We start from the raw sequence: 22,894 nt of genomic DNA, 5'->3' as shown, positions 1-22,894 counted from the left end.
TACAACCCATCTTGGAAAATGATCCTTCACTCTCAGAGGCCTTAGGGGAAAAGCCTATTCTTGCTTACAGACAACCCCCCAACCTGAAACGTATTCTTTCTGAAAACCATGCCACACAACCACATCATAAACCTCCAGGAACCCAGCCCTGCAACCAAAAAAGATGCCAACTATGCCCACTTATCTACACTGGTGAATTCATCACTGGAGCAAACAACATAAGCCACAAAATCAAAGGGTCATTTGACTGTACATCCAGTAATTTGATCTATGCCATCAAATGCCAACAGTGCCCCATTGCTCTCTCTCTCTCTGTGTGTATGTATGTATGTGTGTGTGTATGTGTGTGTATATATATATATATATATATATATATATATATATAGGACAAACTGGACGGTCTCTGCAGGAAAGAATCAATGGACACAAATCGGATATACATAAAGGGAATATACAGAAGCCTGTTGGTGAGCATTTCAGCTTGCCTAACCACAGTCTGACAGACCTGAAAGTAGCTGTCTTGTCACAAACCAGCTTACAAGCCAAATACACAGAGAAGCCCTGGAATCCCAGTTCACCCACAAATTCAATTCACATGCTGATGGACTCAATCGTGATATGGGCTACCTCCTGAATCTCAGGATGACAGTAATTCTTCTGTCTTCATGATCCTTAAGCAGTAGGTTGTGCTACTTCTATATAGCCCTCTGTTCAAAAAGAAAATCAAAATGCTTCTGCTCTGCCATTATAGCAATGATACCCAGTGAAAATAAATAAATTTGCTCATGACCCTCAGAAATAGAACGAGTATCTGTAAGAATGTTACATAAGCGACACTTATTTCATAAGCACATACATGGTGAATTTTAATGTAGCTAGATATCATCTGTGCAAGTCTCTTGTTTTTTCATTTAGCAACACTCAACTTGTCTTCCCTCATTCCTAAGTAAACTTCAGCATATGCATGGCAGGAAATGTATTTGGGAGAATTTTAACTGCTCTGAACATTGTGAGCTGGGTCATGGTCTCAAGTAAGCCAATGACAAACTCCTGCTGGCTTCAGTGAGAGCTGGAGCTAACCTGATGAGCTGAAACATTCTAGGTGAACTAAAACTGACCCTTTTGAGGGTCAAATCCGGGTCCAGTTGAAGTCCATGGCAAAATATCCATTGGTTTCAATGGGTCAAAAATGTTGATGCTGAGCCTGTTTTAGAACGTTGCTTCTTCCCAGCTGGTGTAGATTCATCAGTGAAGCTGGAAATGAGATGGAGATGAGAAACGACCATAGGTTGAGAGAGAAAGGGAAAGAGCGATGCTGAAAGAGAGCAACAGTGAAATTAAGGCTATGGAAGAAAGAAATTCTTTGGTTGTATTCTGACTGTCTTAGTTTCTTATGTTGCAAAAAAGGAGAAGATCGACTATTTAAAAGAGAAAATGAATGAGACCCACCAGTCAGTAACTGATAACTGGAGGTTTTTTGCCGAGCAAGAGGCAACATGCTTTATTACAACTTTTCAATTTTTCCAGGGAAAAGTGAAACTCTCAGAAGTTAGAGAGGAATATGAGTTAATCACCTGACTCCTCTCTAGGGAGGTTCTTAGTGAAGAGTTTCAAGTTTGGAAAAACAAAATGTGTTAATATTCACAGAACTGGAGAAAGACAAACAAGTAGCTTCTCATAGCTTAGTGAGACTTTCTGTTGAACCAGTGTCTCTTGAACAATTTGAGAGCAGATGGCACCCTGTGCTGGTTAAAAAACGAAGGCCCAGAAATCCTAGGTGCTTAAGTTCTCTAGTAAGGTACAGAGTTTGATGTTACAAGCTTTGCATAGTTAAAGAAAACTTTATCGGGGAGATTGTTGGCAAGGAAATCAGTCCAAACTCTTCAACTACATCCTTTACTCATACTACAAAATAGTATTTGCAAGCTTGCCAAGAAAAAGGAGACCGTATTCTCTAATGATACTAGAGTCTTGTACTACCTCAATTTTGCATGCACTAGGTAAAAAGGAAATAATTAATTGGAACAGTTGAGAAATACCTCAGGAGAACTGACAGCTCTAAGGGATTCACTTCTCCATTCCCGGCTGAAATCAGGATTTCTTTGACTGGATTTGTGTACATTTTCACATCCCAAAATGCTAGGCCTGAGGTTTTAATAAGATGGAGCTGATGAGCAACCCACTCCTCCTTCACTGACAACTCTGGTCTATAACGTGTGGCAGTCCCATGCTGGTTTACCTTTTATCTTTCGTTACCTGGAGGCTTGTTCACTCCTATTCCAAGAGTACATGGAGTGCATTTCTTCCCATGTTGAGATGCGTTTTTGTGGGACAGAAGGAAAAAGACCTGCAGCTCAGTGGTCTAAACACAGGACTGCTTAGTTGCCCATCTCAGCCCCATGGGCAACTTCTCCTCCACCAGATCGCTCATGGTTTAGTTCCTAGGGAGGGTTAATTCAGTTCCGTTTACAGAGAACCTTGCATGTGTGAAGTGACATAAGAGAAGCCATCTGTATTCTTCTCTTCCTCCATTGCTATCTCCCCATAACCCCTAAGATGCAAGCTTGTAACCATGTGATGCCATCTTGCAGTGGAGAGTCCCTGTGGAAGCAGGCAGTGACTTGGGGCAATTACATCTGAGGACAATGCTCTTTTCAATCCATTTTACTACATCAACATGATGGATCTTATTCTCCCCTGGCTGTGAGAGAGCATTATGCCCTGAGCCCCCATTAGCATTAATTAGCACAAGAGCCCAAGTGCAGTGGTGCACCAGAGCGTTGTTTTCAAAAAAAGATAAAGCTGGAGGAGGAGGGATCAGAACGAAGAAAAGTGATTAATTACAAGTAAATAAGGGCAGAATTTTATCATCTACATTTTTTTATCATGTCAGATGTAGGGCTTTGATTTTCCACTAGTTTGATTGGTGGTCAAGAAGCAGAGAGGTGTGACCACAGGGAGCTGGTTATGGTTTTCTGGCTCAGGCTCACCTAGCTCCAGCAAGCTGGAATAGGTGCAGAAAAAAGCATTAGGATGATGTGATTCAAAGAGTTTGGCTTGAAGGGTAGAATCAATGGCTGAAGGGGTGATACAATGGCTCTCTATAAATACATTAGAGGGGTAAATACCAGAGAGGGGGAGAAGTTTGTTAAATTAAATGCCAATATGAACAAAAGAACAAATGGATATAAACTGGTCATCAGTAAGTTTGGGGCTGAAACTAAATGGAAGTTTCTAACCATCAGAGGAGTGATGTTCTGGAATAGCCTTCATGGGGGAGCAGTGGGGACAAGCAACTTAACTGGTTTCAAGACTGAGCTTGATACGTTTGCAAAGGGGATGGTATGACGAGACAGCCTACAATGGAATGCCGTCTATCTATGACTGCTAGTCGCAAATATCCCCTATGGGACACTAGAGGACTGAGTTCCTAGAGAGAATGCTTTCCAGGATGTCAGGCTGCTGAGTTTTTCCTGTACGCTCAGGTCCCGAGAGCCATATTTGGAGTCGGGAAGGAATTTTCCCCTAGGTCAGACTGACAGAGACCCCGTGTTATTTCTCCTTCCTCAACCATGAGGAGCATAGGTCACTTGCAGGGTAACATAAATGGTGGATTCTCTTCAACTGGGAGTCTTTAAATCCTTATTTGAGGCCATCAGTAATTCAGCCAGAGGTGAAGGGCTATTACAGGAGAGTGTGGCTGAGGTTCTATGGTCTGCAATGTGTAGAAGGTTAGACTACTTGATCATGATACATAAACAGTGCCATGAGGCGCAGCAGAGGTCAAAGAGCCTGGTACTGCTTTACAGATGCTCCGGCTCCATGTTGGAAGTGCTGTTGCATCCGCAAGGGCAACCAGAGCATGTGGTATGAGTTTGCTGCCCCTCGAGAAGGTAGGCAATTGGGAGGAGGAGTGTGAGACGTGGTTGTAGCCTGGAGTGCTTCAGGGGGGAGGGGAGGTTTAAATGCAATTCAGGTTCCAATGGGTGTGGATGTGCTATTTCGATATAGAATCATAGAACTGGAAGGGACCTCGAGAGGTCATAGAGTCCAGCCCTCTGCCCTGTGCTACAAATCTGTGCTATTTCAGAGTTGTTATTTCGAAAACTTTTTTTGAAATAATCTGGTAGTTTATTAGTTTATGAGTTTACTAAGGCTCAGGGGCAGCAGAGCTCACCTCTGACACCTCCTTCCTCTTATGTCATCTGAGTGAGCTAGCATAGGAGGTGGCACAGGCAATCAACCAGCTGTATGTCAGAGGAGGTTATACCTACACAGGGGGAATTCTTTGAATTCCTACTTTGAAGTAGGAATAAGAGCCTCCGGAAAAGGGTGCTTTTTCCGGAGGATCGGGGCCAGTGTAGACGCTCTTTTCCGGCTTTTTTAAAAGCCGGAAAAAAGCAGTGGACATTTTTATTTAAATGCCGCGGGGGATATTTAAATCCCCCGCGGATTTCCCTACTACGATAGGTGAAATTAACATGCCCCTTCCGGAAAAGGGGCCAGTGTAGACGTAGCCTAACAGTGTACTCTCTGTCCTCTAAATCATTGATGAAGATATTTTTAGAACAAAACCCAGAAGAATCCTCTTGATATGCCCTTTCAACTTGATTGTGACCCACTGATAACTACTTCTTGGGAACAGTTTTCCAACCAATAATGTACCCACCTTATGCTGGCTCCATCTAGACTATATTTCCCTGATTTGAGGTGGTCATGTGAGCCAGTACCAAAAGCCTCACAAAAGTTGAAAGATATACTACCTCAAGCACTTCCCCTTTATCCACAAGGCTTGTCATTCTGTCGAAGAAAGCTATAAAACTACTGGTTTGGCCTGATTTGTTCTTGATAAATACATGTTGACTATTACTTATCACAGTCGGAATTTGAAAATTGATAACTTGATTATTTGCTACATTATCTTTTTGATCACTGAAGTAAAGAAGACTGATCTGTAATTCCCTGGGTGGTCCTTATTCCCCTATTTTATAGATTTGTACTGTATTTGCCCTCTTCCAGTCCTCTGGAATCTATCCTATCTTCCATGAATTTTTAAAAATAAGTACTAATGACTCAGCTCTCTCCTCAGTCAGCTACTTGGGTATTCTAGGATGTATTTCATCAGGCCCTGCCACTTTAAAGAGAAATGAGTTCTGGGACAGCCTCACAGTAGAAGCAGTGGAGGCAAACAACTCGACAACTTTATGACTGGACTAATAAGATGGGGTTGTCTGTCATAGCAAAAGACTACATGGGCTGATTCTTCCCAAGTTTTAGTCCTCAACCAGGTACTTGTCATCTTATTGTTTTTGTATTATTATTCCCATAAAGTTCTTCCCCCGGGTGCTGGTCACACACACATACACACAACACTGTCTTTGGTTATCCCAGTTGAAAAGATCTGCAATTCGGCTGCCATCAGTACTTGGTCCCATGTAGTGCAATAAAGTGCCGTGTTGTGTGATGTTGCAATTTTCTAGGAAATCTAGAAAATGCGTGATTTAAAGACCATTGAAAAGAGTGCTTTATCTGACAGATTTCATGTCTGGCCTAATATTTTTAATAGGAAATTCATGAGGAAATAGCTCACAATTATTAGCTTGAAATGAGCTGGCAATTAGTTAGGGCTGTCATTTAAGGACAAGCACAGGATTTCAAGGTTCCCTGTAAGCTGCGTGGCAGCATGTCTCTCAGCTGCTTAATGAGCCCACACCCCAGGGACTCAGGGCTGCCGCACACAGAGCTGCCTGGCTGGGGGAGGGGCACTTCTCCCTAGTGACAGCAGCAACTCCCTACGGAGAAACTATTGCTGAGGGAGCTGCTGCTGTGGCTGAGGGAGAAGTTCCCCTCCCCCTGCCAGGTAGCTCCAGGCACCCGAGCTCTGAGCCCATCAGTCAGGCTCATTAAGTAGCTGCGGGCCGTGCTGCCACGCAGCTTAGAGGAAACCTTGCAGGGCTTTAATGATTTTGCTTATTTAGAAGGTCTGATCTTGTTCCTATTGCAGTGATAGGTATAGGTACACAGGACCAGAAATTGCTGCAGAGAGAATTGCTGCAATAAGCAGCTAGATGCTGGGCTAAAGCATGAGGTCTGATATGCTTTTTAATCTTTCCTATCTAATGCAGCTGTAGATAAAGAGGAGGGAGAGAGGCTGTTCTCAGTAGTGACCGATGGCAGAATGAGGAGCAATGGTCTCAAATTGCAGTGGGGGAGGAAGAGGTTGGATATTAAGAAACTATTTCACTGGGAGGACGGTGAAGCGCTGGAATGGGTTACCTAGTGAAGTGGTGGAATCTCCATCCCGACAGGTTGGCATCAGCTGAAGACAGGGAGTCTAAGGTATCTGCTTAAGAGAGGGAGGTGGGGTGGGTCCCAGTAGCCAAGTCATCAGCTTACAGAGCCTGGGATTGGGGGTTGGAGTCCCACCCATGCCTGCCCCCAACCCCACACTGGAGCAGCCACCACCAGCTTCTCCTGGCTTGACAAAGTCCTGGCTGGGATGATTTTGTTGGGATTGGTCCTGCTTTGAGAGGGGGTTGGACTCAATGACCTCCTGAGGTCTCTTGCAACCCTATGATTCTGTGATTCTATGCTTTGCCAGTCACTGACAAAGGCAATCTTGCCATTGACTTTGATGAGAACAGAATCAGGCAATTGAGTTCTAATTTAGTTTTATGTCCAACTCCAGTAAGAAACCTCTCCAGAAATGTGTCCCTGCCACAGAGAAACTAGAGTAAATTTTCTGTTTTTCCATGGGGGGAAGAAACCGGAGTGGTAAAGGTTGCTAAGTGCAGCTGGCTGAAGTTGTTGCAGAAATAGATCTTGATGGATGCTTCTTTAGGCCGTCTCTTGTGTCACAAGGAGTTCTCTGGAGTGGCCTCTCAGGGTGGTTCATGCTGTTCAAACGTGTCGGTTTCCATTATGTGTACCTATTTTAAGGAGTTGATATCCAAGGCTGTTAAAGTTCTCTTCAGGGTAAGCTTAGAATACACTCACATTGTGTAACTAATTCTGCTCCCTGTTTTTCCCCTTTATAAATGAATTTATCCCGCATCACTGAGGCTGGTTCTTTGGGAGGTCCCATGGGGCCATAATTCAGCTTCTTCCTCAAGTTGTCATTTGACACCATCGGGGAAACAAGGAAACACTGTTGTTTGCCTCTGGCCATTTGGATGAGTGCTAAAATCCCTCATCTGCAGGGAATAAAGTGGACTGCACATCAGTGGGGAGCACTTTCTTCCTTCTCAGTGCCAAACTGCATCTTCCTCAGAAGCCGCTCATTGTTTGTTGTAGTCACGTTGTCCAGATAGTACCCCCTTGCTGCCCAGCAGGGCAAGACTAACCCTCCTGCCGGTGAGACTCACCTGTCCTCCCCGCACTGGTCTGACGCCTTCTGTCTCTGGTACACTTGAACTCTATTTCCGGAGTGTTTGAGTCCAAAACACACAAGAACACAGTGAACTTCAGAGTCAGGGTTGTCTACAGGTTCACGGGCACAACCCTACTTTTCTACTCAGTGCTTCTCCCTGTGTAATTGGTTCCTTTTCGTCAGTCAGCCTGGGCCTGCTTGTTCCATCCACCATATGGCTCATCTGGGCAGAAAGCAAGCTCTGGTTCTTAACTAGAACCAGGCTGCCCATCCAGGAAGTAGCAGAGTTGCATTCTTTCTCCTGGCCAGCCCCGAACTGAAACTAGTCTCCTTTTAACTCCCTTCTCAGGGAGGCACGGTCAAATTGGTCCACCAACTCTTCTTAACTCACTCATACTTACAAGAGTTTATGCCCTAGAAAATCTGTTAGTCTCTGAGGGCATGTCTATACTTACCACAAGACTGCTCCAGAAGTCAATCCTCTAATGTTGGATTTAGCAAGTATAGACCTGTAAATTGAACGCTGAGGGCAGCCCCTGCTGGCGTCCAGTACATCTCCTTTTGCAGCGAGTAAGAGAAGCCAATGGGAGTGTTTGCTCCCAACGGCCTCCCACAGTGGGAACACTGCCAAGGTTCAGCTTAAGGTAAGCTGACTCCAGGTACGCATTTTGCATAGCTGGAGTTGCGTACTCTAAGCCGACCTTCCCTAGTCTAGCATAAGGTAGACCTAAGGTGCCACAGGCGGCCTCCTTGTCATTGCCAACTGTCCTATCACAGTCGTTGGCTTTATAATGGCATTAATGGCAGTGGGGTTACGCTTCTGGTTGGCTTGACTTTGCTACAACTGCTACTGAGGCTTCCTGAATTCATAGATGAAGGCCAGAAGTGATCATTATGATCCTCTAATCAAACATCCCACACAGCATGAGTCAAAAACCTCCCTAGTGATTCCTGCATGCAGCTCAGTCTGTTTGAGCTGCAGCATATCTCAGAATGACATGCTGTCTTGACTTAAACCACTGCAAGTGATGGACGTTAGGAGATGCAGCTGGTCACCTTTTGGGGCTGAGAGACTTCAGAGCTGGAAGGGGCATGGCCTGGAGGCATTGCCTTTCCCTGAGAATCTGGAACATGCTGGCTACGTCTACACTGGCATGATTTTCCGGAAATGCTTTAACGGAAAAGTTTTCCGTTGAAAGTATTTTCAGAAAAGCGTGTCTAGATTGGCAGGTCACTTTTCCGGAAAAGCTCTTTTTGCAGAAAAGCGTCTGTGGCAAATCTAGATGCACTTTTCCGCAAAAAAGCCCCGATTGCCATTTTCGCAATCGGGGCTTTTTTGCGGAAAACACTACTGTGCTGTCTACACTGGCCCTTTTGCGCAAAAGTCTTTCGGAAAAAGACTTTTGCCTGAACGGGAGCAGCATAGTATTTCCGGAAAATCACTGGTGATCTTACATGAGATCGTCAGTGCTTTCCCAGAAATTCAAGCAGCCAGTGTAGACAGCTGGCAAGTTTTTCCGGAAAAGTGGCTGATTTTCCGGAAAAACTTGCCAGTCTAGACACAGCCGCTTTGTTTAAGCAAGGAGGCTTATGTTCTCTCTAATATATGCAGAATAAATTTTATTATGTGCACTGAAGCATGTGCACATAACAAAATTTATTCCATTGGAAATACATGCTGCCAGCTGTGGGTGCTCTGCTAATCAGCTGTGCAGCATTTGGTTCTCTCCTGGATGGCCACCCACATGTACAGCTCACAGGGAAAACTGGCCCAGCTAGCTAAATGTGGGGATTTCTCCATCATACTGTTATGGGGGCAGGAATCTTTGGGGGGCAGTGGTGTGTTTTTTAAGTGTACAGCATGAACCAGAGCACAGGGTGACAAGTGAGCAGACAATAGGATGGATTTTGTCGTCATGCACAGATATTGTCAGTAATCCCCTTTAAAATGTTTTGCATGGGGAAAGGCTATGTGAAAGGTTTCTGATTTAGACTCCAAGCCCATGAGTTCAGCTCGCAGTTTACTGGTATAGGCTCTGACACAAGAACCAAAGCCGATTGCCTTGGAGAAGCATTTTGCTAAGCACCCAAGAAGCAGTAGACTTCTTATTATAAATTCATCATCAAAACCTGCAATCATTTGCTAAAGTCAAAAGGGTCAGTCTACCATTCACCGCAGGGAACCAATTCTAGATGGGAGCACGAAAGTAACTGACTCCCTGTGCCTCAGTTTACCCAAATGTAATGTACAGCACAAATTACTGATTTCCTTCCCAGCTGGATTGTGAGACTGAATTAACATTGGTAAAGTGCTTTGAAATCCTCTCCTCAAGTTAGGCATGTCCAAAACGGGATTAAAAATGAAAATTTTATTTTGAAATACAATTATATAAAAATAGCTGTTGGGTTTTCTTCCCCTCCACCTAAACTAGAGCAATAGTGTAGGCTGTGGTTTTCTCATGGTCAGTTTGAATGAGTCAGATGTCAACGGGCTTCTTACCTCATGACCCAAGTAAAGAAACCTGCATTCTGGGTGATGAGCTAGAACACAAGAGAACCAGAAATTTATAGTCTTTGGCATGTGAAATGGAAACAGCACTCCTAACCCAGAGACTAGCTAAACCAGGCCCGCCGATGGGGGTGGGGGCAAAGAGGGCAACTGTCCCAGGGCCTGGAGGTTCAAAGGGCCCAGGGCTCTCCGCTGCTGGCTCTATCCCTTTAAATTGCCTCCGGAGCCCCACATGGTACATTGCTGAGACTCGGGTGGTACATTCCCAATGATGCTGGAGGGGGGCAGTACGATCTGGTTGGCACTGAGAGCTGGCTGTCCTGGCCCTGCCCCATCTGCCTGAGGCTCCACCCCTTCCAGATGTGTAGAGTCCGACTCCCCTACTTTGCTCGGGGCCAAGTGAGTCTGTCAGCTTCCCTCAGCTATATATATGTATATTGCACTAGAAGGAGAGGCATATTTAGCTGCGTGTTATGAAAAGAGGCAATATATGGATGTGACCATTTCTCAACATGCTGAAAAATTACAGAAGTTATTGTAGGGAACAACTGAAAAACCTGCCCTACTATCTGTATTCTATTCATGTCTCCGCAAGTGGCCTAATCTCAGACCCTATTTATTCACATTACACAAACACCACATCATTTGGCACAAGTTGGCATGGCTGCCATTCTGCTCTCAACAAAGGCCCAGGAGAGAAATAATAGATCTGTCGCAGGTCAACACTGAGGCGGAACATTGGCAAAGCTATAACAAGAAGGCTGCTTTCTATGTGTCTGCATTTTCAACATAGGGCTTCACTCTGTTTAAAGGAAAATCTATACCTAGAATTCCACCATAGTTAAGTCCTTAAAATGGAGAGATTTCAGTTTATTCAGGGAAATATCATTTTTAAGCGTGCCTATGTATTTGATAGCGGGCAAGAAAATTTCCGTTGAACATCCCCCACTCCAACCTCTTAAAAAAAAAAAAAAGGGAGTTGGGGGAGTTAGGAAAATGTGAGTGAAAATAACTTTGTCCCTCCACCCTGAAAAAATAAACAGTTCTGCTATTTCCCCAACTGATTAATATATACAAGTCAAATCACATGGATTCATGGAACCCTTCTCTTGGATAAATATAATGTGCATTTTACTCCTAGAAAAAAAAATTGGCTACCATTTTAATATAATGAAATTAAATTCAAAAGACTCTCCTTTTGAAAGCAATAGTGTTATGGTTCTGACAAATTGCCATCAAAATGTCAAATTTATGGGGACAAGTAAAAAACAAGTTGAAACGTTTTCCATTGATTTATCGTGGGATCAGGAGCCGTCATTTGCAATAACCATGTAGTAAGGATTTTTATGGTGAAGATATAAACCTCTGGAAACAGAAGTTTATGATGAAGTGTTTGAGGAAACCTAAATGATGTTGTGACTGTGATAATATGAAGAAGAGGCGTTGGTGACCTGAAAATATTAATGTAGACCCCCTTTATCTGTTAGAGAGGGGACCCCCAACTTGCAAAAAGAGCAGATCAAGGCATGACATTTTACCCCTACAATCCCACTGCCCGAGGAGGAAATTGGACAAGGCTATGAGTTACTGCCTCTCACTGATTCTAGAGAACTAGAGGGGCAGATAATGTTGATCCATCTTGCAGAGCCCTCATGCGACCAAATCTCGGGAGGGAGACTGAACACCCTGCTCCAGTTGCTCCTCCTTCATGATTTGGACATACGGCCAGGTCACTGTACATGTTTTTCTCCTGCGATAGTATCAAAGCCTTTCAGGGCAAGCTGTGCCAGGCAGTCTGCTCTTCACTACTCGGCCTGTACCGCTCCTGCAGTGTCTGGTAGGGGAATCCAGGAACATCCTCTGCTCCAGGTTCTAAGTGAGGGGCCCTCTAACTAGCAGCCAATGCCTACTAGATACTATGCCTTGCTATACTATGCCCTTTTCCGGAAGATCCCTTATTCCTACTTTCAAGGGCTTACTGGCGCTTTTCTCCGGCAAAAACCCCGAGCTGGAAAAAAGCGACAGCCATGTAAATGCAAATGCCGCGGGGGATATTTAAATCCCCCATGGATTTGCAATTCCGAAGTGTCTCATTAGCATCCCTTTTCCAGAAAGGGATGCCAATGTAGACACAGCCCATTTGTTTAAGACCTCCTCCTAAATGGTAAGAGCTAGGTCCACCACATTTGGCATGCAGCTTTCTCTTATCAAAACTTAAAGCAAGGCCAGGATAATGGGATGTGCAAGGAATTTGATTTTCTCATAAAATGGAAAGAAAGGAGTCTGATAGAAGGAAGTTTATATTGCAGAATGACCACAGGAGGTCAACAAGAGACCAGAGATGGGAACCAGGACAGCTATAACCCCACCGGGCCGACAGGGGAGAAGAAAGGGAGAGCTACTGACTATATATTTCAGAGAGTTTGTTTGTGTGTCCGTTTGTCCCCCAGCTGGGGTATCTGCAATGTACATTGTTGCCTGATCTAAGATTATGTGTTAATTTCTAATTACCATCTTTAGGTTGACAGGTTCTTTGTCCCAGGATCAGGCCCAGTATTCAATTATTCTATGGTTGGGAACCCTTATGTGCACGACTGCAACACTCACACTATAGAACCTCTTGAATATTTACCAATATAGATTATTAATACAATTAGCACAGTCACGAACACCCCAATTTCATAAGACAGGGAATGTACAACTATATTTCTATACCATATACTTACATCATTCCTTCTAAAACAATCTTAGGTGTTAGCCCATCATCTCTCTCATTACCTTCACCTTCCCCATCATCACCAGGGGTCATCTTTGTGGCCCTCCCAAGGACTACATCTTCATCTCCCTATTGCCCCTGGGCTGGGGTCCAACTTTTCTAATATGTGACGCTGACATGTTTGATGCATATTCAGTAGGGGATGTTTCTAATGTTGAAGTGTCCTTTTCCTATGGGTCAATGTATCATTGCTCTCAGCTTATTATCATATACATCAATTCATTACCATGGGCCTTTGTGGTCATCTATCACATCCTGTGTCCTGATCACTCATCTCAGTTTGAACCAGTTATTTTGGGACTTTTTATACAATGATGTATCTGCTGAGTCTGAGGGTATTTTCCCTACCATCCTTTGTGGGTGAAAGGTCCCAGACATAAGTGCCTCTTTTCAGTCCAGGGAAGCTATAAATAGACTATGATCTGTGTCTGGGTGAGATCCGTGTCTCGACCATAGAATTCTGTTAAGCTTTGCTTCTGCTGATCTTGCAAACGGCCTGTTACAGCCTTTAGCAGATTTCTTGTGTTACAGCTTTGAACGATTATCTCTATACTAAATCTACCTGTTAATATATCGATGAATTAATCTAAATCAACACAGCCATAGTATTAGCATGATAGGCAAGCAACTTGATAGGCTACAGCATGGAGAGGCACTTTTCACCTGGCCCCAAGAGACTGTGGGGAGAAAGGGGTGGTGTTGTCTTCTCTCCTCAGGGCAGCCTGCATATTGAACCCCTCATCCCAACCCCACCCCAGAGCAATGGTTTAAATGAGGAAAGACAAACTTATTTGATTAAATGCCCAAGCAGCGCCAAGTAAACCTTCTAATACATACACTAATTGCAAAGTTCTTGGTTCAGGCTTGTAGCAAAATTGCTGGTTTAAATCACATTGCTGGTTGCTTACAAATTATTGGAAAGTCCGCAATCCTTTGTCAGAGTGCTCCCAATTACTTCAGAGGCTGGAGCAAGAAAGAAGCAAATTGTCTCAAAATTGGCTTCTTTGTAGGTGTCGTATATTTTTGTATTTGCCTGTGTCAGATTTGTACCTATGTTGAACACGTTTTAGCATTGCTTTGCATAATATAAGCCTGCCTGCAAGCACTTTTCAGACCTGGCTACAATTCTAGACATCACCTGTGATGTGGTCCTTAAGTTCTTTGATTCAATATTTCTTGCGACCCCTCAACAAATGGCACATAGCCAGCCAGCCACCTGTGATCTTGCCATTCCAGCATAATTGTTCAACTAATGTACTTGAATAATATATGGATCACAGAAAATTTTCCACAGATGCTGATCATGCCAGACTCGTGATCACGTGTACACCCTACTTGTGCATTCACAGATGAGATTGCCTTCTGTTATCATAAGCATACCAGGAAAGCAACTGTAACAACTATATTGTTGCAGGAGTCAATAGATCACCAGACTTTTGGAAAACAAATCCAGCAGAACTAGTTTATTTTAGCTTCCCTGGACGGACAGGGCATTAGTTGCAATGTCATGACTTAATTATCCATTAAAGCTTTTCCCCTAAAACTGAAGGGTCTTTCAAGCCACTGGCTAGGACCAGAACCCTTTTTTCCTTTTTCTTTCTAAATGAGGTCTATCAATCCACTACATACGAAAGTGTTCATAAACATAATTGAGAAGGATCATAATCATACATGCTGACTTTTCATGGCCCCTACTTTTTTTTTCTTTGTAACATGCCTGCTCCATATCTGTGAGCTGGAGCTAAAAGCAAATGACAAGAAAAAGCTTCAGAGCCAAAACCCAAATCAGTTTCATTGTAGCTGATGCATCTAATCTTGCAACAGTTACTTCAAAAAGCAATAGGTACACAAAGGGAAATTTTAGCCTTTGTCCCAAGGAAAAAGGCACCCCCACATTTCTTCTACTTCACAAAGGAGTAAAAAAGAAAAAAAGGCCCTAGTATCATCGTCAATATGGCCTGGTTGTGAAAATGGATTCCATGAAACAGAACACTTGTCCTAGCTGGAAGAAGTGCATGACTTTTCACATGTACCTTTTCCTCTTTTTGGAGTTTACAACTATTTGACTTCCATTGTTTCTGACAAATTCAACACAGCAGGTAGCACGGCAGTACTTGAAGACAAACATTTTGGAAGGCTATCGGTTGTAAGAAAACATACCAACAAATACAGCTGAACAGATGGATCCTGATCACAGACTCGGAAAGGTTGAATGAAGCAAGTAGTGAAGATTGATACCTACTTACAATGAAACAATCTGGGCATAGCGAACAGCAGGTTGCTACAAATATTTGGCATATTTGTTGAGAGTTTTGCACTTCCATTAACTAATACACACAAAGGAATATATAAAAGATAGTATACCAAGCATTTCCCCCCACCCAAACAATAATGACTGACTGAGTAGAGTAAAACCTAAGTAATACCAGCTTGAATATGGGGCGGTGCATTGTCTGGATTGCAATTTAGCAGTATGTGTACATTAGAAGTCTATGGCTATTCTGCTCTATGCAGCTTTTAGCAACATAGCCATGTCACTGAAAATTGCGCAGAGTAGCCGCTGTTTATCATCACTTTGGCTGAGAAAATGCTTCTACACCCTACTCACGGCATTCGCGTTGTTAGCAGGAGAGCGCTCCTGCCCCGAAGTGCTGTTTGCACGAGCACTTGTTGCTGCAAAACTTTTCTCATGCATGGGGGAAGGGTTTTAGCACCTCTGATCCATGAAAGTTTTATCACTCAATTGCCCGTGTACCCTTAGCCTCAATGATATCATTCAGAATATTGTCTCTGATGGAAGCAGAATAAGGCAGTTTTGGGTCCCCTGTTTCTTAAGACTAAACATGTCCATGAACCTTTCCTCACGAGTCAGAGTTTCTAAACATGCTGTCATGTTCTGTTGATCTTCTCTGGACTTGCTCCAGTTTGTCTTCCTCTTTCCTAACTGGTGACGCCTAGAACAGAGCAGAGTACTTCTGCAGAGGCCTCACTAGTATCAAGCAGAGTGGAACAGTTACCACCTATGTCCTACATATGACTCTCCTGTTCATACACCCCAGAATCATATTTGTGTTTTTTCACAACTGCCTCATGTTGAATTTATGATCCACTCTAGCCCCTGGATCCTTTTTAGCAGTAGTATTACCTGGCCAGGTATTCCCCCTTTTGTATATTGTGCATTTGATTTTTCCTTCTTAAGTGATGTACTTTGCCTTTATCTTTATTGAATTATATCCTGTTGATTTCAGACCAGTTTTCCAATTTGTCAGTTACTTTGGATTCTAATCCTGCCTAACCTGGCCACAGCTCAGCATTTTTTGTTTACTCTTTAGAAATGTTAATGTCTAATAAAAATTCATCATTGAAAAATGATCTAAAGTCAAATTTCAGGAGCCCTACAGTTTTCTCAACTTATTACCATACAGCTAAATATGCAAAGCCTCACATTTAATATGGGTTTCCTAAGTCCTCCAAGTGCCATGTGTGTTAGCTTTTCATCTATTCCCCCAGAGAATGAATCACAGCCATGTCAATTTCTGGGAATTTTCCAAAGCACCAGTAAATCAATGAAAGCGTACTATCATACTTACCTCAATCGAGCTAGTAACATATATTTATTGTTATACAAAATACAGAAGTACAAAGTACTTTACAATTCTGCAGGAAAAAAATAAGTGTTAAGACCAGTCAATGTGATCCTAAAAACATTACCACCTTTGAAAATGGGAGGGGGGGGGGAATTACATTCATGGTCTTGTGTGTTCTCTAAACAAAAAGCACTAAAAGAACAAGTCAATCCTAAATTTTAATCACTGTCAGTTCTACTACCAACACTTATTTTCCTTATAGGCATTACAATCTAACCTTTGATTTCTTGCCTTTGGTTAGAAACAGAGAGAGGATCTAGGAAAATATTGAACAATTTATAAAAGAGGGGGGGCTTAAACCATAATAAAGTTCAAGGCTTACTAGATCAGATTTGTGGCCCTCCTTTGACTTGTGGAGATGAATCCTTTTAGTTAGTTTGTTAATAAAAACATGCTTTACTGACCCTGTCCTCAGATTGGTAATCTAGCTTGGAGAGGAGATTGTTCTATAATACTTTTGGTCTGAGGCTGAATGTTGCTTGGGAATCAGAGTGAATGGAGTTGAGTGGGTGATTTGCAATTTTTAACAACAGAAATATTTGTAGTGTGACACAGTCATGTAGTTCTCTTGTCCCTTGACAACAGGGGCAGATGACCGTTTTGCGGGGCCCCGAGCAGCATAATTCCGCGGGGCCCCCCTTTGCCTCGGCACATGCACAGTGGCTTTCTGAAGTGCGGGGCCCGGGGCGGCCGCCCCGTTCGCCCTGCCGTATATCCGCCCCTCCTTGACAACAAAATAATGGTTGTAGGCCATTTCATTTTGCTTGTTCCTCTTTTGTGCAATGTTTTGTGTTTACTGAATTCCCATGGAGGGGAGTGGGGAGAACCTGCAGTAGTGGTCACCACTGAAAAGTAAGCATTTGTCAGGAACAACTGCAATTGTGTTTCCTAAACTAAATTTAGGGGAAAGTTTCTCTTAAATACACTGTAACAGTTTTTAGCAAAGGCTACTTTATAGCAATGTGTCCAAATTCAGTGCTAGAGGCAAGTAGTGTTTAAAAGGGGGAGGGACAATGAAAAGGATAATCAGCTGTTTGTTCTACTACACATTGGGGCAGTCTTCTCATTTCAGCCCCAAGCTAAGACATAGTGGCTGTGTCTACATTGGAATCCCTTTCCGGAAAAGGGATGCTAATGAGACACTTCAGAATTGCAAATCCGCAGGAGATTTAAATATCCCCCGCGGCATTTGCATTTACATGGCTGCCGCTTTTTTCCGGCTCGGGGTTTTTGCCGGAGAAAAGCACCAGTCTAGACGCGATTTTCCGGAAAATAAGCCCTTTTCCAGAAGATCCCTTATTCCTACTTTCCGGAAAGGGATTTCAAGTAGGAATAAGGGATCTTCCGGAAAAGGGCTTATTTTCCAGAAAATCGCGTCTAGACTGGTGCTTTTCTCCGGCAAAAACTCCGAGCCGGAAAAAAGCGGCAGCCAGGTAAATGCAAATGCCGTGGGGGATATTTAAATCCCCCGTGGATTTGCAATTCCGAAGTGTTTCATTAGCATCCCTTTTCCGGAAAGGGATGCCAATGTAGACACAGCCTATTTGTATGCTCTAGAACTTTCTCTTATTCTCTTATGGAGCATGACAGCCATGTGTTTCACTACAGTGCATGCATCTAAAGATTCGTGTCTTCCCCCTACTGCAAGGCATTGCAAAGCTTAGCTCTTTCCATCTACAGATCGCCAAGTTCACCACATGGTGAAGGAGGGGATGGAGAGCTTCCTCTATTTTATTTTTGAGGAAGCAGGGCCAGAGAGGTGGAGTGCCTTGCTCAAGTTATTAGCATTGACAGGAATATAATCCTAATCTTTTGCCTCTGAGTTCAGTTCCCTAAACATCTCACAAAAACAAGCAAACACATACAAATGAACTTGATGGACATCAGTGTGAGCTTGACTGAACAAGCAGCTTCCAGTTGTTAGATGGAGTGTTGCCATGGCCTTGTTGGGGACTAGGATATTAGAGAGACAAAGTGGGTGAGGTAATATTGTGTATGGGATCCATTTTTAAAGGTTTTTACAGTCAAACTCAGACAGTTCCTCATCCCAGAATGTAATTTGAGGGAGCATTCCGTGACTGACATAAATGGAAGCTAGAGATTCAAAGCAGGGGTGGGGTGGGTGAGGTAACATCATTCATTGAACCAACTTCTTGTTGGTGAGAGAGGCAAACATTCCTGTTTTACACAGAAGTCGTCTTCTTCTGAAGACTTATGGGAAAATATTCTTCAGAAGAAGAAAAACTCCATTGTAAGCTTGCAAGCTTCCTCAACCAACAGAGTTTGGTCCAGTGAAAGATCTTACCTCGCTCTCCCTTGTAACTCTAGCTTCCATTTGTGTAAGCCACAGAATGTGCCCTCAAATTCCTTTTAAAAACAAGCAGTTTGTTTAAAAAACAGAATGTTCCCATTCCTTCACCCTTTTACTCCACAATGACTGAACCTTCCTGATCATTCATTTCCTACCCATCTCCTATATTCATTATTGCTGTTTTCCTGCTCCTTGGTTCCTTTTGGCTCCTCTTCATTCTCTCTGTGGGCACACCTATTGTGTGCAGGGGGCGTAGGAAACAATAGGACACTGAGAGAAAGATAATATGTGCACTGTAGATCGGGGCTGGGGGGCAATGCTGGCCAAGGAGCTAATGGGACTCCCAGAGCTCAGATAAACAGCAGTAGCAGGGAATTCCTCTCCTCTTAGAAGTGCTTGCTGATTTTCGGCACTCACTTACTCATAGACTTTAAGGTCAGAAGGGACCATTATGATCATCTAATCTGACCCCCTGCACAGTGCAGGCCACAGAATCTCACCCACCCCTCCTAGAATAATCCTCTCACCTATATCTCAGATATTGAAGCCTTCAAATACTTTGAAGACCCCAAGATGCAGAGAATCCTCCAGCTGTGATCTGTGCCCCATGCTACAGAAGAAGGCGAAAAACCTCCAGGGCCTCTACCAATCTACCCTGGAGGAAAATTCCTTCCCGACCCCAAATATGGCGATCAGCTAAACCCTGAGCATGTGGGCAAGACTCACCAGCCAGACACCCAGAAAGTTCTCTATAGTAACTCCTATCATCCCTCCATTGACCTATTTACCTCTGATAATGAATGGTCAATTAGTTACCAAGATCATGTTATCTCATCAAACCATCCCCTTCATGAACCCATCTAGTTTAATCTTGAAACCAGATAGATCTTTTGCCCCCACTACTTCCCTTGGAAGGCCGTTCCAGACCTCACTCCTCTAATGGTTAGAACCTTCATCTAATCTCAAGTCTAAACTTCCTACTAGCCAGTTTATATCCATTTGTTCTTGTGTACACACTGGTATTAAGCTTAAATAATTCCTCTCCCTCCCTGGTATTTATCCCTCTAATATATTTAAAAAGTGCAATCATGTCCCCCCTCAGCCTCCTTTTGGTTAAGGTAAACAAGCCAAGCTCCTTGAGTCTCCTTTCATAAGACAGGTTTTCCATTCCTCGGATCATCCTAGTGGCCCTTCTTTGTACCTGTTCCAGTTTGAATTCATCCTTCTTAAACATGGGAGACCAGAACTGCACACAGTATTCCAAATGGGGTCTCACCAATGCCTTGTATAATGGCACTAACACCTCCTTATCCCTACTGGAAATACCTCGCCTAATACAGCCCAAGACCGTATTAGCCTTTTTCACGGCCATGTCACAATGGCGGCTCATAGTCATCCTATAATCAACCAGGACTCCAAGGTCCTTCTCCTCCTCCATTACTTCCAACTGATGTCCCCAGCTTATAACTAAAATTCTTGTTGTTAATCCCTAAATGCATAACCTTACATTTCTCACTATTAAATTTCATCCTATTGCTATCACTCCAATTTACAAGGTCATCCAGATCTTCCTGTATGATATCCCGATCCTTTTCTGAATTGGCAATAGCTCCCAACTTTGTGTCATCCACAAATTTTATAAGGACACTTCCACTTTTGGTGCCAAGGTCAGCAATAAAAAGATTAAATAAAATTGGCCCCAAAACTGATCCCTGAGGAACTCCGCTAGTAACCTTCCTCCAACCTGAAAGTTCACCTTTCAATATGACCCGCTGTAGTCTCCCCTTTAGCCAGTTGCTTATCTACCTCTCAACTTTCATATTAATCCCTATCTTTTCCAATTTAACCAATAATTCCCCATGTGGTACTGTATCAAATGCCTTACTAAAGTCGAGGTAGATTAGATCCACTGCATTTCCTTTATCTAAAAAATCTGTTACTTTCTCAAAAAAGATTGGTTTGGCACAATCTACCTTTTGTAAAACCATGTTGTAATTTGTCCCAATTGCCATTAGCCTCAATGTCTCTAACTACTTTCTCCTTCAAAATTTTTTCCAAGATCTTGCATACTACAGATGTCAAACTAACAGGCCTATAGTTACCCGGGTCGCGTTTTTTCCCTTTCTTAAAAATAGGAACTATACTACCAATTCTCCAGTCAATTGGTACAACCCCTGAGTTTAGAGATTTATTAAAAAATGTTGCTAATGGACTTGCAATTTCATGTGCCAGTTCCTTTAATATTCTTGGATGAAGATTATCTGGGCCCCACGATTTACTCCCATTAAGCTGTTCAAGTTTGGCTTTTACCTCGGATATGGTAATATCTACCTCCATATCCTTAGTCCCATTTGTTATGTTATCATTATCCCTAAGCTCTTCATTAGCCTCATTAAGACTGAAGCAAAGTATTTGTTTAGATATTGCTTTGACATGCCTGTTTTCATGGTTGCCACAGTTCAGTGTGTGGTATCTGCCAGCAGGGAATAGGGCAGGGCAGTTTGAAACATCTGTTCCCCTTTCATTCTATGTAGCTTGGACTCCATTTTCTGTGTGCTGTACTTTTCAACAGAAGAAACCTACAATCTTATCCCTATGGAGGAGGGATGAGAAGATTCAAGATGGCCGTCTTTATAGAGCAAGCCGGGCACATTACTTCTCTCAGAGGCAGGTTTTATATTTGTACTTGATCACTTAATCTAACATAAAATGTTTCCTCAATTGAAGCTATAACCATGCTTCTGAATATTCCCATTTTGTATTCGTTCCGGGTGCACGCTCATTTTTAATTCTCCACAGATGGATAAGTCACAAAGTCATAGTCACACATCACAAACTGTAACCACCAGGATGTGGCGAAGAGTGGTAGTTGAAGGTCAATCGCTAAGAAATTTCAAGTACATTTCATCCATGTGTGATGAAAGCTTTCAATAGTCAGGCTAAACAGTGTCTTCAGGGTACATCTAAAGAAACACTTTTGTCCTTCCTTCTTCCACTGAAGACCATAAGGCTGTGTCTACATTGGCACCCCTTTCCGGAAAAGGGATGCTAATGTAGACTTTGGAATAGGCAAATCCGCGGGGGATTTAAATATCCCCCGCGGCATTTGCATTAACATGGCTGCCGCTTTTTTCCGGCTTGGGGATAAGCCGGAGAAAAGCACCAGTCTAGACGTGATTCTCCGGAAAATAAGCCCTTTTCCAGAGGATCTCTTATTCCTACTTCGAAATAGGAATAAGAGATCCTCTGGAAAAGGGCTTATTTTCCGGAGAATCACATCTAGACTGGCGCTTTTCTCCGGCTTATCCCCAAGCCGGAAAAAAGCGGCAGCCATGTTAATGCGAATGCCGTGGGGGATATTTAAATCCCCTGCGGATTTGCCTATTCCAAAGTCTACATTAGCATCCCTTTTCCGGAAAGGGGTGCCAATGTAGACACAGCCTTAGTTTTGCCACTGACTGCAATAGGAAAAGAATAACATCTTTTTCTTTGAAAGTGCCCTCATGTCATTGTGCCCTTCTCCAGCAACACCACAGAATACATCAGACACCAAAGAAACCCTGTTGTTGGGAGGAAGTTGCTTGTTCACATTTGTCTTATTTCTTTATTTCTAAAATAGTAGTGATTTGTATGAATGTAGTAGCAAGCTACTTAGATAATAGCCAAATCTACACTAGACCTGGAAGCTCATCTTAAGGTACGTAGCTGGAGTTGACTTACCTTCAGCCAATCTTGGTGGCATACCCATAGCAGGAGGCTGATGGGAGCAAATGCTCTTGTTATCTTTCCTTACTCCTCACAAGAGCAGGAGTACCGGCAGCCAGCAGGGGAGCCCTCTGAGTTCCATTTAGTAAGTCTTAACTAGACTTGTTAAATAGAACTCCGGAAGATCAATCACTGCGGCAATGATCTTCTGCAGAGTGAAGACATAGCCAATGTGTCATAGACAATCCCGTGTGACAATTTGGCCTGGTGATTTGGGGAGAATAAAATGCTCAGTTTCTAGGCTGTTTTGTGTGTATGGAGGTTGTCATTTAAGACCTGCAAATACTTACACACATGGAATTTTTCATAAGCGAATAATCCCATTGATTGGACTACTTATATGAGCAATAGTTCTTGCACATGCAAGTGTTTGAAGAATTGGACCCTGTATCTCCAAATGTGTCCTCTTTCCAGAACAAGTACATTTGAAATGTAGCATTTGTGTGACACTCAGGCTATGTCTACACTACAACTTTTGCGGGAAGAGGCAATGCAGATGAAGTGTGGATTGGCATTT

Source organism: Pelodiscus sinensis, chromosome 13, assembly GCF_049634645.1.
Source record: "Pelodiscus sinensis isolate JC-2024 chromosome 13, ASM4963464v1, whole genome shotgun sequence".
NCBI lineage: Eukaryota > Metazoa > Chordata > Testudines > Trionychidae > Pelodiscus > Pelodiscus sinensis.
Note: the sequence above shows the minus strand (reverse complement) of the source record.